Below are 16,131 nucleotides of genomic sequence, written 5' to 3'. Positions count from 1 at the left end.
TTATATGGCAAAAAAAAAAGTTGTAACTATTGTAAAATTGAACTTGTTCATTTTGCAAAGCCATACCTAATGTTGCTCTGATCTCTAGCTTTCCACAGTTAGAATATTCACTGATGCTTGTGTTCCTTATCTTAAATGCCCATGTGCATGTTGCTATGTGTTTCCTCCTAGGACTATAAAGTCCTATAACTAAGACACAGGATAAAAAAGTCAAGGGAATTGCAATGAGAAAATAAGTAGGGATATCCCTGGAGAAGGAGCTGCTCCTGTGTTCTTTTAAATGTCACAGAGTAATTGTTTCTTTCTTTTTTTTTTTTTTTTTTTTAAAGAACGAACCACGGTGAAGAGCAGCTCCTTTCCAAGCTGGAGAGCTTGGCAAACACTGCCTGCAGAGTTTGCTTTGGTTTAGAAATCCCACTGCCTCACTGGAGTGCCAATCAAAATTCCATAGCCATTCTCGGCTACTTGGAGGTGGGGCTGACTGATGTACAGCAGTGATTTGACCCAGTACTTGGGGCTAGCAAAACCAGTCATCAGTGTTTATCCTGTTGTCTTCCAACCAGCCTTCTGAAGGTGCATTAACACTGGGGGCCTTGCGCTTTTTCATCGGACTTCTAACTGGTAATTACACTTATGGAATCATTGTAAACTTATTTTACCTAACAATGTAGGACTCAAGACTTATGCCTGCAATACTAAAGTCTCTTTGATCTGATTTTTGCTTTGTTCTTGTCCATTTAAAGCTATACTTGCATTTTTCCTTCTCTTGAGAAATAGAGTATATGAGATATTGTAGACTTTCAGGTCTTCTGTCCCAAGCTTTGAGATGAGAACTTGTATCTAAAAGAAAATGGAAGGAACTGGTCAGATGTAGTAACTTTACTATTATCTTGTCAGTGATAACTACAGTAGTAAGTGGTAAGAAGGTATTCAAGATTATTTGAAATTATTCATATCCTCCAACATGCATGTACTTAAATACATGCAACACTACAATTATATCTTAATAGAAAGGCCATACTAAAAGGGAAAATTCACTGTGCAGCTATTTTTTATTCTTAAGAACATACTCAGGAAGACAGTTAACTTGTAGATGGTTGCTTTTTACCTGAAGATGCAATTATAATAAATATCATTATGTAGCTTTGGGGTTGGACTTTATTATACTAAGATTGTAAGGCAGGGTGGTTGTCTTCCCAATCATAAAGAAAGAAGAATCTATCTCCAGCCCACCCTACCCCCACACATACTTATAGGCAACAGTAACCAGTAGAAGACACAGGCAGGTTTTACTGTTAGAATTCCTGGAATGGCTTTAACCACCAGCTGGCTGTTGTGAGATATGCCTGAGAGGTGACTTTGCAACTTTATGTTAGTGCAAGGTTCGAAAACTCCATCGTGATATTGTAAATCTGACCTGGGTTCCGGCATCTTTGGTGCAATAGATATAAAAAATAACATTAAAAATTAACCATTAAACAGAGCCAGTTTGCAGATCATTCCTATGTTTTTTTCTTCATAATAATGAGCTACTTAGAATGATCATGGGAGGCATAGAAAATCAGGTATTGGAATTAAGTAAAATTTTACAAGTTCTAGACAAAATTATTTCATGGTGACATATGACCATTTCTAGTAGTGATATTTTATTTTGACCTGCATCACTATGTAATGTTCTATAGGGACAAACAGGTTAGATACCTCAACTTTATTTCATCGTGATTATTTTAAGTAGTTGGAAATTGAGCCTTGTGAATTGAAAGGGAGCACCGGAGGCAATTGTTCACCTCATTATGAAGATAAGGGCACTGAAGAAAATTTTTAACATAGACAAGGACTGGAATATTAGTATAAATATTAGTGTGAATATTATTGTTCATTCAATAGCTATCAATACAGGGGAGACTTTATAGGGACCACTGACTTACTGAGTAATCAGGAAGTCTTCCATTGAGTATGATACTACAAGTTTTCATATTTCTTCTTCAAGGATGATGAAAGATCAGTGGACTCCTTAGTATCAGAAGTCTGTGGAGTCTTAGGTTGCTTAGAAACTCAGTGATTATGGGCTTGCTATGGCAACCCAATATATCAGTGAATGCAAAACCCGGTTAGCTGGTGTTGTGCCAAAGCTTCAGATTCTATTGGTAAAAATATGTAGATCAATTCTTCTATCATATCAGTACTTTTATTATTCACATAAGCTAAATAATATTACAACTTACAAAGTTTTAAAAATAGTAATTTATAGTTTATAATAGATAAATTCAGCTTAAATTTATAATGTAATTTTAGTTATTTTAAGTGTATCGTCTAATTATCCCATTGTCTAAGTGTGTGTGTATGTATATATATTTATATATATAATTTACATTAAATTAAAAGCATGGGAAAGCAAGATTAGTATCACATGTAAAATATGTGTAATAAAAAAGGTTCTATAAATTTGACTTCTATTAATAGTTCTAAACAAAAATCTATAAATTTATCCATATTTGTGTAGCACATTTTAATGATACTTTCATTTTACATTATAAGCTTCTTATTCATATATGAATATAATAAATGTGTTACCATATTATTTCTCTTTAAAATCTTATGCCCTAAATAATATGCCATGTAACCCAACATACAAACATATTAGAAAATTAATTTATTCAAAAAGCTCGTTTCTGCAGTAATGACAAGATGTTAAGAGATACACACTCATCCTCGGTTTGAGTATTTGCTTCCTGCAGTACATTTTTAACTAGTTTGCCCTTTCTGATTTTAAGCATGTTTTCAGATTTTAATGACACCTTCTATTTTTTTTCATATCCTTGCTATATATAAACTGTGACTCTTAATATGTTGGCATTATATTTCTCTTATCTTCCTATTGATTCCGACCTTTATGTTTATCGCAGTCAATAGCAGAGGTAGAACCAGCAGCCTCTCCTGAGACAGTTACAACAGTAACTGCAAGATTCCAGTTGCTGTTCTTTTCTCCTGGGTTTTGGCATTTATGTATTTTGTTTTGCTATTTAAGAGTTCATCATATTAAAATTTATCCTGGGAGAAAAAGAATCAGTCTGACTCAAGTTTTTGTGCCAGAAGGAGACATTTGGTGATTTTTTTCCCCTGTTTTTCTCTACACCTCAGTCATTTTACCGAATTCTGTAATCTATCACTTTTTAAAATCGTCTATTATGGCAATTCAACTGAGCAATACCCAAGTTAATGATGATATGTCTCACCTCACAGATGGAAACAAGGGTAGAGACAGACCTCAAGCTGGTTTTCCTGAATTAACTGCCATCAGAACAGAAAAGCTATTTCTAGAGTCCTTGTTTAAGGCCATACTGACTAGGCCACACTGGCACCCTCAACAGAGGTGCGTTTTGAAGTCAGACAAAGGCCCACTGTTTGTTGACAAAATAAATGAGCAGTCCAGAATAAATCCACAAAATAACCCAAAGGAATCAAACTATTAGCAAGGGACCACACGTATTAGTCCATTAGCACAGTGGGCAAGGGAGTTGTCAGCGTCTTTCAAGGAAGGATCTCTGAAGCCAGGTGGGCAGCAGGGCCGACAAAGTCCTCAGTCCAGGAGGGCACAGCCTCCAGTGGCTGATGCTAAGAGAGATCAGTATAGTGTGGAGCATCACTCTGCTCTGCACAGGTCAGCTGTCTCAGCAGTGGCCCGAAGCCTGCCTCAGTTGCACTTTAAGAGTGGTGTACTCCATCCTCCTGGGTCTCTTGATAAGGGTCTTGGCTCTCCTGATGGCAAGTGGGGAATCTATGGGTGGTTCTTCTCTGCAGACACAGCTGTTAAGACCACATGTGCAGTTATCTTAGGTGCGTCTCCTTGCTGGCTGTGTCTAGCTTGACCTAGATAGTTTCCCTCTTGAGCCAATGTGTCATGGTTGATTGGCAGTCATCTTGGTTGACAAGAGTGATTCCATTTCAGTGGATTGGGCCTGTGAACTGAAGGATCACAGTTCGATTCCCAGTCAGGGCACATGCCTGGGTTGCAGGCCAGTCCCCAGCAGGGGACCCACGAGAGGCAACCATACATTGATATTTCTCCCCTTCTCTCCTCCCTTTCCCCTCTAAAGATAAATAAATAAAATATTTTAAAAAAAGAAAGATCAATTCCTAACAATGTTGAGTGATGTGGGAAATTGCACATTCTTGTAACACTCACTTTTTAATTAAAGAAAAATATTAAATAGAATGTTAGTATTTTTAGAGGCAATACCATACTGATGTGACTAAATGTTTCATGAGTGAAAATATGATGGCAGCTTTGGAAGGTGTGGGGGCAACTTTGCCAGCAAGTCCCCTCCTGTCCACCACAGATGAAAGTAAACTACCAAGACATGATCTGCTTGGGGAGGAGAGGTGGCCAATCTCTGAGGAGAAAGGCCAGGAGCCCTTCCTTAACAACTTTTATTGGGTTGTAATACACAGGAATATAGGTGCTAAGGATCAAATAGTAGATAACATTTCAAACAAATCTGAGGTCTTAGTCTGAGTCAGTGTCTGTCAGGAAAGGGGGCTGCAGAAACTTTGAGAGACATATTCATTTTCTGCTCCGACCCTTAACATATGAATGAAAGCACTCTTAGCAAAGCAGGCTTCACAGGACTTTGTGAATTTTTTCTTATGCCCAATCACCCCGAATCCTACTCTAGCCAGCAAAGGGCTGCACCACCTCCCCCATCATAGGTTTTCAGGCTTAAGTGGATTACAGCCAGGGAGCGCTTTTCTCAGAGGACATGGGGACTCAGGCTATGTCAGAATAGCCAGGGGGCAAGGGTCCATCATTCCCTCTTTGTTGCAGCCCCCCTGAGTCCTTCCACGATGGCCTCCCAAGTGATCTGGTCTGGCTTAGGTTGCCCCTCCTCTGAGGGGTCTTACCCATCATTGACTAACCGACCATGCATTGGGGGTAGGGGGGTGAAGCAGAAGCAGCACTTGCTACCAGAGACAAGCTTTGCCTCCTTAGTGGCTTCCATTCTAGAGGTCACTCATTCAATCTTAACCATGGGGGCAGCAGTTACAGCTCCTGAAACCAGGTAGAACATTTCCCAACACGAAGCGTTCCTCCTGAACTCAGTATTAAAAGGGACTGCTAAAAGCAAAGTCAGGTTTGCTTCCATTCATGGCTTTTGGAAGACAAGCTGCTTCACTACATAGGATGCACTAAAGATCTGAGGATGTTATATTCTTAAAGAAACACTACCATTTTTTCCCTAGGAGAAATGGAAGCCTCTCTTAGTGATTATGATTTAGTCCATCAAAATGGCTGGATTTAGTCAGGTTTATTCATTTTGTTTCATCTTTAACTAAAAATTCAAGACAATTCCCCTAAACACACTTTAACACTCATATATTGGATTTTTTCAAAACATAGACATTGTCTATTCTCAATTTTAATTTTATTCACCTAGAATCAGATGAAGATTGTCAGAAAGTCACATATTTGAAAGCAGAATATTTTAATCACAGGAAAATCAGGTTTTCCAAGTAATTAATTTGCACCAAAAGACTTAAAAAGAAAATCACCAGAGTATTTTCCCTATAATCTATATAACATGGCAGATAAGCCAATGAAAATTTAGTAAATAGCACAACATTTTAAAAATATTTTATTTATTTATTTTTAGAGAGAGGGGAAGGGAAGGAGAAAGAGAGAGAAACATCAGTGTGTGATTGCCTCTAATGTGGCCCCTACGGGGGATCTGGCCCGCAACCCAGGCATGTGCCCTGACTAGGAATTGAACTGGCGACCCTTTGGTTCCCAGCCTTCACTCAATCCACTGAGCTATACCAGCCAGGGCAAATAGCACAAATTTAACTTGTCATATTTTGAGTTTCATAGCTTGAAGAATTTAAATACTTTCTATTACAGAGAATTGTAAATATGAGGTTAAAATATAAGTGGCAGAAGAAATTCAGTTTTGACTAAGATATTTTTTGGTATATTTGGGAACCCATGACTGTGTATTGCACTGCCATTGGAGGCAGGATGTCTTTCAAAACAGAAATGTCTGTAAATATCTGTGGATAGAATATGCATATCCATAAAAGAAATGAAGGAACAAAGCTTTCTCTTGATTTACAGATAGCTGTGCTTTTGTAAGTGCAATTACAATAAGTTAATTTGGATACAATTTCAATATACATACCTAAAGCTATTATTTGAAAGAATATTAGATAAAAATGAGTTGTCTAGGAGAAGTCAGTTAGGACAGGTAAATGTAGGGTGATAAAGAAAGAACAGAAGGAAAACTTAACACAGAGAACCTTGCGAAAGAGAAAAGTATATGTTGAAGCTTATAAAAACAATATTTTGGGACACGCTTTTAAATAACATGGGAAATGTTTAATGGTTTTAAATTTTAAGTTGGATGAAATGGTATTTTCATGTTTTTGCAGATTTATTTCAAAAATAAATGACCTTCAAAGTTTACCTGCTGTAGCCTTCTTTCCACTAACCTACTGTGATTATCCAGTTTTCCCTGAGGAATTGTAGAAAATGAGAGGAAAAACAGGCCTAGCAACAATCTTGGATCGTGTCCAGAAAATGTTTAGTCCTTGGAATACATGGAGGGTGCTGCTCCAAGCCTTGTATATACAGCTTAGAAAAACAATGATATTCTCAGTGTATTTTCTCCTGAACAGGAAAGCACTGTGCTCTTAACAAAGGAAGTTTTAGAAGCATACTGAAACACACTCAGACATAAGCATCTCAATTCACTTCTGTATCTTTCCCCATTAACTGGAGTCATTGTGAAGTAGGACGGTTTGCTTACGGAAATGCATCTGAGAGAACTTGGGCCCCAAAAGCCAAGACAACAGTTGTATCCTAGCAGTCTCCCAGGATAGATGTACCAACTGAACAGTGTAAAACTAGCAGGAATAGCAGAGGTGTTTAAGGCTGACATTCCATAACAATTCAGATTCCATTACCTATTGTTTACTTAAATCACAATGTCAGAATAGAAGGGTAACATTCAGTCATATGAAAAAGGATGTTTACTGTAAACATGTTTTGAGTCCTGTGGTGTTTGTTGAACAATGAGGATGACAGAAACTTGTATGAAGACAGGACTGATGCTATCCAAATCTACCTAGTAGAGTTAGAAGGATGGAAGATTTCTTTCTACTTAACCACAAAGTAAATACCTTTATCAAGTCCATTGTCAGTGCTCCATACTCCTAAGCAAACTTTAATGCAGATACTAAAATATCAGGGCTACAATGAAGTTTAATGAGTCAAGCTTTATTACTCAAAATTTAAGCATGAATGTTCCAGAGAGAAGGTTTTACTCTACTTCTGACAAATATTCAATTCTTCTCATTCAAGGAGATAACTAAGTGTCACAGACACACACACGTAGGGCATTTGCAAGGTATTGATATTTTAGAATTATCCTGAATTTAAATATCTGTCTTATGCATTACAGAGTAGTAGCCTGACACTATTGTGTAATTCTACCTGGATTCTAGTGTTTACGGTTTCTAGAATATACTTGTGGAAATAGGTAAAAATGCAATTTAAACAATCTATAACATTCCCAGGAAAAGATTTGCTTCTTAGAAATCTTAAGAATATGTTTCAAGTTCTTCATTTGAGAAGTAGCACTTTAAAACAAACCTGTTGGTCTCTTGGATTATGGAAAATTCAGGCTTTTCCAGGAGCCCACTGAGAGTCAAATTAGAAAATGAAGGTTTGATTTACTATAAGGTTTGATAGACTTTTATATTACTTTAAAACTCCTAGCAAAAGTTGCTGTGTCATTCAAATACAAGGTTTGTGCCAAATGTTTCTTGGAAGCGTCAGGGAGAAGGATCAAACTTCTCCATTTCAAAAAAAGAAAAAGGGATAGAGAGAGAGAGGCATCTGAAATGTATTATTTCCTGTGTGGCGATTATTTAAATAAACTGTTGTTATACAACATGGTTCTTAGAAACACTTTTTTTCCGCTTTAAAAAGAAGTCTATGCTTCCAAGTCCCAAGAAAGTGTTGTTGTGTGTGTGTGTCTGTGTCTGTGTAGATGTTATATTTAACTTTTTCAGAAATCAGATGGTCAAGTGTTGGGTATCTTTAAACTTAAGATAATAGACTTACAGATGGCATAAATGTCCACATAAATAAGTTTTTCCAAGACAGACTTGCTAGTATGGTTAGTATGTCTATTTATTAAATGGATCAAAAACACTTTGTTTCATTGGTTAATTTATCTGATTTCTTTATATAAATTTTTCTCTTTTTATACACTGATCATGCTCTTTTACTTTTTAAATGTTATTTATAAGCAGAATAATAAAAACCTGATATTATTTTAGCATTTAAAGCATATCATTTTGATCAAGCCATGAGCCAATGCAAATGTAAATTAATTTCTCTAACTCTTCTTAAAAATATTTTATTTTAGGATCCCACATCAAAGACAATTTCTAGTCTAGATTATATTTCCCACTGTTAACATTTGTTGTACCCTGAATTTAATGAACTTTCTATTTTCTCCTCTGTGAATTTCAAATATATTGATTGCATAACTTTTTTCATAAACTTTTTTATTTGATCTTCATTAACTAAATGCTTGTTTTTTATTGATTTTTTCCTACTATTTCACCACACTATGTTTTGAGGCCTAGTTATTCTTTTACCTGAATATTTCTGTTTTCCCACCAATAATTTCCCATCTACCATATGAATACAAATTATACTGACAACTGTGTTCATCATAACATTTCCTTATTTTTTTCTTTGTTGATTTTTCAATTTTATTTTTAAGTATATTTTATTCATTATGCTATTATAGTAGTCCCATTCTGTTTTCTCCTCTTTATTCCCATCCACTTTGCACCCTCATCCCTCTGGCATTACCCGTCCTCCCTTAGTTCATATCCATGGGTTGTACATATAAGTTGTTTGGCTTCTCCATTTTCTATACTATTTTTAACCTCCCCCTGTCCATTTTGTACCTACTGATTATTCTTCTTAATCCCTGCACCTTTCCCCTCATTTTCTCCTCACTGCCTCCTCACTGATAACCCTCCATGTGATCTCCATTTCTGTGACTCTGTTCCTGTTCTAGTTGTTTGCTTAGTTTGTTTTAGTTTTTTTTTTAGGCTCTGTTGATGATAGTTGTGAGTTAGTTGTCATTTTACTGTTTATATTTTTGATCTTCCTCTTTTTCTTAGATAAATACCTTTAACATTTCACATATTATGGGCTCTGTGATGATGAACTCCTTTAACTTGACCTTATCAGGGAAGCACTTTACCTTCCCTTCCATTATAAATGTTAGCTTTGCTGGATAGAGTGATCTTGTATGTAGGTCCTTGCCTTTCATGACTTTGAATACTTCTTTCCAGCCCCTTCTTGCCTAAAAAGTTTTTTCCAGAAATCAGCTGATAGTTTTAGGAGAATTCCTTTGTATGTAACTGTCTCCTTTTCTCTTGCTGCTTCTAAGGTTCTCTCCTTATCTTTAATATTGGGTAATGTAATTATAATGAGCCCTTCTGTGTGCTTCCTTGGATCCAACTTCTTTGGGACTCTCTGAGCTTCCTGGACTTCTATGTCTATTTCCTTCATTAGTTTGGAAAAGTCTTCTTTCATTGTTTTTTCAAATAATGTTCTCCTTCTTTCTTTTTCTGGCACCCCTGTGATTCAGATATTGGGACATTTAAAGTTGCCATGGAGGTTCCTAAGCCCCTCCTAATTGTTTTTGAATTCTTGTTTCTTCATTCTCTTCTGCTTGAATGTTTATTTCTTCCTTTTGTTCCAAATCATTGATTTCAGTCCAGTTTCCTTCCCTTCACTGTTGGTTCTCTGTATATTTTTCCTTATTTCCCATTGTATAGCCTTCACTTCTTCCTTTATTTTGCAGCACTCAATGATTTCTCTGAGAATCCTGATTACCAGTGTTTTGAACTCTGCATCTGATAGGTTGGCTATCTCCTGGATGCTTCATGCTTTTTCTGTCGTTTTGATCTGTTCTTTCATTTGGGCTGTATTTCTTTGTCAGCACACCTGTTACATTTTAAGAGGTAGAGCCTTATGTATTTTTCAGAGTGGAGCAACTTTGCTGCATTGTGGTGCTATATGTGGGGCAGGGTCAGAGAGGGAACAATACCTCTTGCTTGGCTCTTGCACTGCTTTCAGTCACTTCCTCCACATGAGCAAACTGTTCCCTTAAAAGTGCTGCCCTGGTGCTGATTCCTGGTTCAGTGGGTTTGTTTATGTTCTAGGTTCCCATGGGTCCCTCCAGCAGAATCTCCTGTGAAACTGGCAGTTTCTTTTGCTGCCACAACCCCCATTCGTTTTCACAACCAGAGTTGTTGAAGCTTTATTTTCCCATGCTGGAACCCTGGGTTATGTGTTCTGCCTTGTTCCCCAGTTGTTCCTCCTGGTTTATATGCATGAAAATGTGGGACCACCTGGTCTGCCAGACACTGCTTCACCCTACCAATCTACAAGTTGCTACCTTGTTGAGTTCTCTCCATCCTGGCTGCCCATCTCCACCCTTCCTATCAGTCTGGATGGATGTTTCTTCTTTAATTCCTCGGTTGTTGGACTTCCATATAGTTTGATTTTCTGGCAGCTCTGGTTGTTTTTTGTTTTTAATTGGTCGTTATCCTTCTTTTGGTTGTGTGAGGAAGCAAAGCATATCTACCCATGCCTCCATCTTGGCCAGAGCTATTATTTTTTTAGTATCATTTACAGTTTGAGTATTTTTTTCTCCTCTCCTTAGAAATTTATGTAAGCTTTGTAAATTTTTCAAGTAAAGATTAGGTCTGCCAACATTTTTACACAGCCTATAGAATTTACATGTTGATCTGACACCACCCACATGAGAATTATCCACAGAGGTGCTCTCTCTCTCTAATCTCATTTATACACATTTCCTACCATGACTCCTTTTATATGTATGGGTAAGTTTATTTTATTTTAATGCAGTATTTTTGCTTTCATTCTGTGTTTCAATTAGTTAGACCCCATGGTTTAAATCTAAACTTTAATTACTCTGATATTCTTCATTTTATCTTTAACAATTCCCTTGAAATATTATTTTAAAGGTAATAGAAACCTCCATATTAGACTGTCAGTCTTTCATTGTTATTACATTATGTCATTATGTCTTATGCATTTGGCCTTCTCTTATTATGTTCATATATATTTATTTAATACTTACTTATTTTTATTTCTTTGTGTAAAGCTCTTCCTCACCATACAAAGCAGGTAGAACATCCCATTGGCTTAATACTTCTGTAAATTCACATGAGAGAATTTGCAAAAATACATGTATGTTCATATATATACACATACACACGTGTAATCATAAGTATATTATATGTCTATAAATATATGTGTGTATAAATCTCCATGGTTAGTTATCCACAAGAATTAAAATGCTAAAACAAATTTTACCTTATAGTTTTACAGTGGTAACTAATAATTTGAGATAGTTTACAGGTCTTTGGAATGGGTTTTAATTGTCTTATTTAATCTCAAAACAATTATGTTAATGCCACTTATAGAATATGATCACTATTCATTCCTTGTTTGCCGTGTTTAGATAGCATTTTTCTCTTAATACAATACCAAGTATTGCACAATTATTTTAAATTGTTATTCAGTTTGTATAAATGTGTTGAAAAGTATATGTAAAATTAGTTATCAATCAAGGACTTTATCTTTTTGTTTTCTCTCTCAGAAAAGAGTATAGGTTCTCACTTTGTCTATGGGTTTTAATCCTTGTTTTGGCATGCTTAGCAAGGTGACCTCAGATAGTAGTCTAAAGAGCCTAGTAAGGTAATATTATAGGTCAACAAGGTAACACATGTAAACTTCTTAGTTTAACAACTAGCAGATAGCAAGCCCCCAATGTATTAACTCTGCTTGTATCATCATCATAATTTATGTCTTTGCTTACTTATAAAATCTAGAATTATAATGTCTATTATACTAAAATTCTTTTCATTTGCTGAATTGTAAAAAGTGAAAATAATTATATTTTAAAAGATTGTGTTTATTTATTTTTAGGACAGGGAAAAGGGAAGGAGATAGGGGGAGAGAAACATTGATTGATTGCCTCTCACATGCCCCAACCAGGGACTGGCCGGCAAACCAGGCACATGCCCTGATGAGGATTTGAACCAGTGACCTTTCCCTTTGTAGGATGATGCTCAACCCATTGAGCCACGCTGGCCTGGGCAGAAAAATTAGCTATTTAAAAATTCTTACTACATAGAACCTGCATGCAGCTTTACATCTTTCAATTTAAATCTAGCATCTAATTTAATCTTCAACTCGAGTGTAGGTAAATCCATACTTATATTCTCTTTAAAAAAAGAGGAAGTCAGGAATATGATTACTATGCATTGCCCAATTCACAATTCGGTTGTTATTTATGAAGATGTGGTCAGCATGTGAGCCATGTGATCCCTCTTCTAGAACTCTTACAATACTTCTATCATCCTGCTCCTCAGATATGTTGCAATCTTTATCTTACTAAACTTACTTTATTCTTCCTCTTTGATTTCACAAGTGTTAAATTCCATGAATCAGCTTATCTAAAAGTACTGTTATAAAGGATTTTTAAGGACCATAAAAATGTTAGAATAAATTTTATTTATTTTATATTTTTGAAATGGAAAAAAGCCTTTTTATTTTTTTTTTAATATTTTATTTATTTATCTTTAGAGGGGAAGGAAAGGAGAGAGGAAGAGAAACTTCAATGTATGGTTGCTTCTTCTGCATCCCCTGCTGGGAACTGGCCCCTGCCGGGAACTGGCCTGCAACCCAGGCATGTGCCCTGACTGGGAATCGAACCTCGATCGTCTGGTTCGCAGGCCCGCGCTCAATCCACTGAGCTATGCCAGCCAGGGTGAAAAAAGCCTTTTTAATTCAATACTTAAAAGAAATACTTAAAATCACTATGAAAACATCATAACAATTCAAAATTTTAGTAATTTAAAAATACAATAGAAATAAAGTTAAAATATATTTAAAAATTTTGAAATTGTCAAATGTCAGAAGACTATTTTCTTACTAGTTAATGGACAAAAAAGATAAATAAGAATGTTATCACAAATATTTAAAAAATATATATGGATAATATACTTAAGAAAATGGGTTAAACCTCACTTAAGTATTTACCAATAAAAAAAGAACTTGCTCACAAACTTAATGTCCTGTATAAGCCAGCCTGAGTGAGGAATGGAGATATGGGTTCTCACACATTGTGTACATGCATGAAAAGACATTTGCTAAAACTCTCCTTACAGAAAAAAGTACACACTTTTAACTTACAAATTATACCTTTCACTGTTTACTGGTGCCTTAGCATCAGTAAACAAAACTGTATGTACATATATTTAGCATGTTTTTTGTAAGATCAAGAGCTAGTAACAATAAAAAACATCCATTAAATAGGATATTGGTCATTTAAAAGATAATACATTATTCATTATGAATTTTTTTTTAATTTTGGAAAAAGAAAAAATTTATCCATGAAATGAGGGTATCTCCAAGGCACATAATGTGAGAAGAGGCAAGATGCAGATAGTATAATTCAGTATATGTAATACTCTGTATACATATGCATGTAAGTTTTAAATTCACAAAATTACTGGAGTGGAGAGAATGTAATTAACATTAGTTACTTTGGAGCAATAGAATTGGGAGTTAGAAGAGACTTTCTATTTTATAAGTTTCTATAATTTTTAATATTTCTTAGTTGTCCATCTTACTTTAATAAAACTCTAAAATATAAATTTGCTTAATAGGCAATGATCACCATATCAATTATTTATTAAACTAATACTAAATATCAGGCTCTGCACAAAATCCTTCATATTATCACTCTCAATCATTACAAAAATTCCAAACTGGGGATGTTTCATTGAGACTAAGAGAGACAAAGTATTTAGAAAGTGATGAATGCCAAATTCAAACTCAGGTTCATTCACTTTCACATCAAATTCTCTATCCCAGTCAAACCATTGATTATCATGGTATAAACAAGCAGGGTAATAACTCCAGGCTTCTAGTTAGTCTCGCTCCCTTCAAAATACTATTACGATTATGATAATTATTGTGTGAGTTCATTCACTCAACCAGCTCAAGCCTGGTCTGGGCTCTTAGGATTCAGCAGTGAATTAAACAATATGTTTCCCTCCTCACCCTCCTTACAAAGCCAACATTCTAACAGATGCAGGGGCTGGGCTAGAAAATAAGTCAAATGCATGTTTCATGGTGCTATGTTATGTCATCTACAGAAAATAAAGCAAGGGGAGAAAAGGAACAAGAACCCAATGGGAAGGGATGCACATTTGAGTGCCTAGTAATCAGGCACCTGTCAAGTGTTGTACACAACTCACTTCATTTAGTTCTTTTTTTTAAAATATTTTATTTATTTATCTTTTAGAAGGGAAAGGAAGGAGAGAAGGAGATAAATTACAATGTATGATTGCTTCTCCTGAGTCCCCTGCTGGGAACTGGCCTGCAACCCAGGCATGTGTCCTGACTGGGAGTCGAACTGCAATCATCTGGTTCGTAGGCTCGCGCTCAATCCACTGAGCTACACCAGCCAGGGCCACTTCACTTAGTTCTTATTATTACACCCTTACAGAGTTTTCTCTACTTTTTAATTAAAAAAAAAATAAGAGTAAGTAGCTATTTACCTTTTAATACCCAGGCATTGTAACAAATGTCTGGTAGCATCGGGATTCACTCATGTCTGTCTGATGCAAACCCTATGTGGTCTCTCACAAAAAGAAGAGTTCCCAAAGATCTGTGTCTAAGTTGACTTTATTACATTGAAAATTTTATCCTTCGTTCTACTAAATATATCTAGTGTTATGGTGGGTTTACATAAGGCATGTGTTTATTGTCATGTAATAAAACACACCCCTTCAAAATACTGTGGCTATGTAATCCTGTAAAAATAAAAACTTTGACTTTCTTTACTCTAAAATGGATGCAGCATTTTTCTGCCTTATTGTTCAAAGTGTATATTTTGCTCAAAATCTAAATACGTGGTTGTAGATTTTACTTAGCTGTGTGCTTTCCAGGTCTTGTGTGCTAAGCTACTTAGGAACTGTTGTCTATGGGACGGAACACTTAACAGCTGCTTCTGGGAATGTAAATTTGATTCTTTGGACTGCTCATTGGAGTGTGTGACATTTTCCACTCCAGAAACAGTCAGAGGATCTGGGTGGATAGCATTAGGCTTCTGAATAAATAGTTATCCAATAAGTTCAGTGTCAAATTAGGCATCTATTGATATTTTGCATGTATTTATTCTGAAATACATTTCTCTAATATTGTTCATATTTCATTTTAATTTAACTATTCTTTTAATATGTTTAAGATATGCTCTTTTGAAAAGGTCCTATTCAAACTCCTGTACTAGTAGCTATTTCTGAATTGTCATATTTGTGTGTGTGTGTGCGCACACATGTGAGAATTAGGTTGAGAAGAAAATATATCAAAGCAGTTTAAATAAAATTAATATGCTTAATCAAAATGTTTAATTAGCTATTATGCTACTGTGTAGTAGTAATATGATATTCATTATGGAATATTTTTACTAATACAACAAAAATAGAAGGTCACTATTATAAAGAAATTATCTTTTCAGGCAAATAAAATCTCTGTAAGTTATTCTTTTAAAATGAAAAGCATAAATTATAATAAGATTGTACAAGGCCATTTCTACTTTACCCTAACTAAGTGGTCTGAAATTTGGGGGGAAACCCAAATGTTTAAGGTATTTTATAACATTAATTTTTAAATAAATGTGTCAGTAAAAATGCCTTGGAAAAGAGATGCTTGAGGAAAAAGAAAGGAAAGAGTGCTTTGGATTCCTTTCTTCAGTTGTATTGCACTGCTAACATATGATAGGATTTCCCACATGCCCAGGAGGAACAGCAAGAGCAAGCCAGTGGTAAGGAGGACTGCTTTAAATGTGATGTAATGAGCTAAATATATTTCTGTTTGTTTTCATTAAGTTGCTTTATTTCAAGTTTGAGTTGGAAGCATTTATTTAGAGGCCTGTCTGATAGGTGAGAATTTGACCTGAAGATTTTGATTTTGCTTGTAGGATTGTAAAAATTTCATTGTAAAAG

General features: G+C 35.5%; 1 protein-coding gene across 4 annotated transcripts in view; it reads left to right on the top strand.

Moving 5' to 3' along the window:
• Positions 1-16,131, top strand: part of CD36 (CD36 molecule (CD36 blood group)) — an 81,542-nt gene that overhangs the window by 25,429 nt on the left and 39,982 nt on the right. For 2 of the 4 annotated variants that reach the window (XM_037066163.1, XM_037066162.1), the window contains exon 2: positions 330-621. The exons of the other annotated variants lie outside the window; for them this stretch is intronic. The gene's annotated coding sequence lies outside the window, so the exon portion shown is untranslated. The remainder of the gene's footprint in view (positions 1-329; positions 622-16,131) is intronic. 4 annotated transcript variants of the gene reach the window in all.

The sequence above is a fragment of the Sturnira hondurensis genome, unplaced genomic scaffold (genome assembly GCF_014824575.4).
Source record: "Sturnira hondurensis isolate 20B ecotype Veracruz unplaced genomic scaffold, ASM1482457v3 Scaffold0016462, whole genome shotgun sequence".
In the NCBI taxonomy this organism is placed as follows: domain Eukaryota; kingdom Metazoa; phylum Chordata; class Mammalia; order Chiroptera; family Phyllostomidae; genus Sturnira; species Sturnira hondurensis.
The sequence above is the reverse complement of the archived record's forward strand: the minus strand, read 5'-3'. Positions and strand labels throughout refer to the sequence as shown.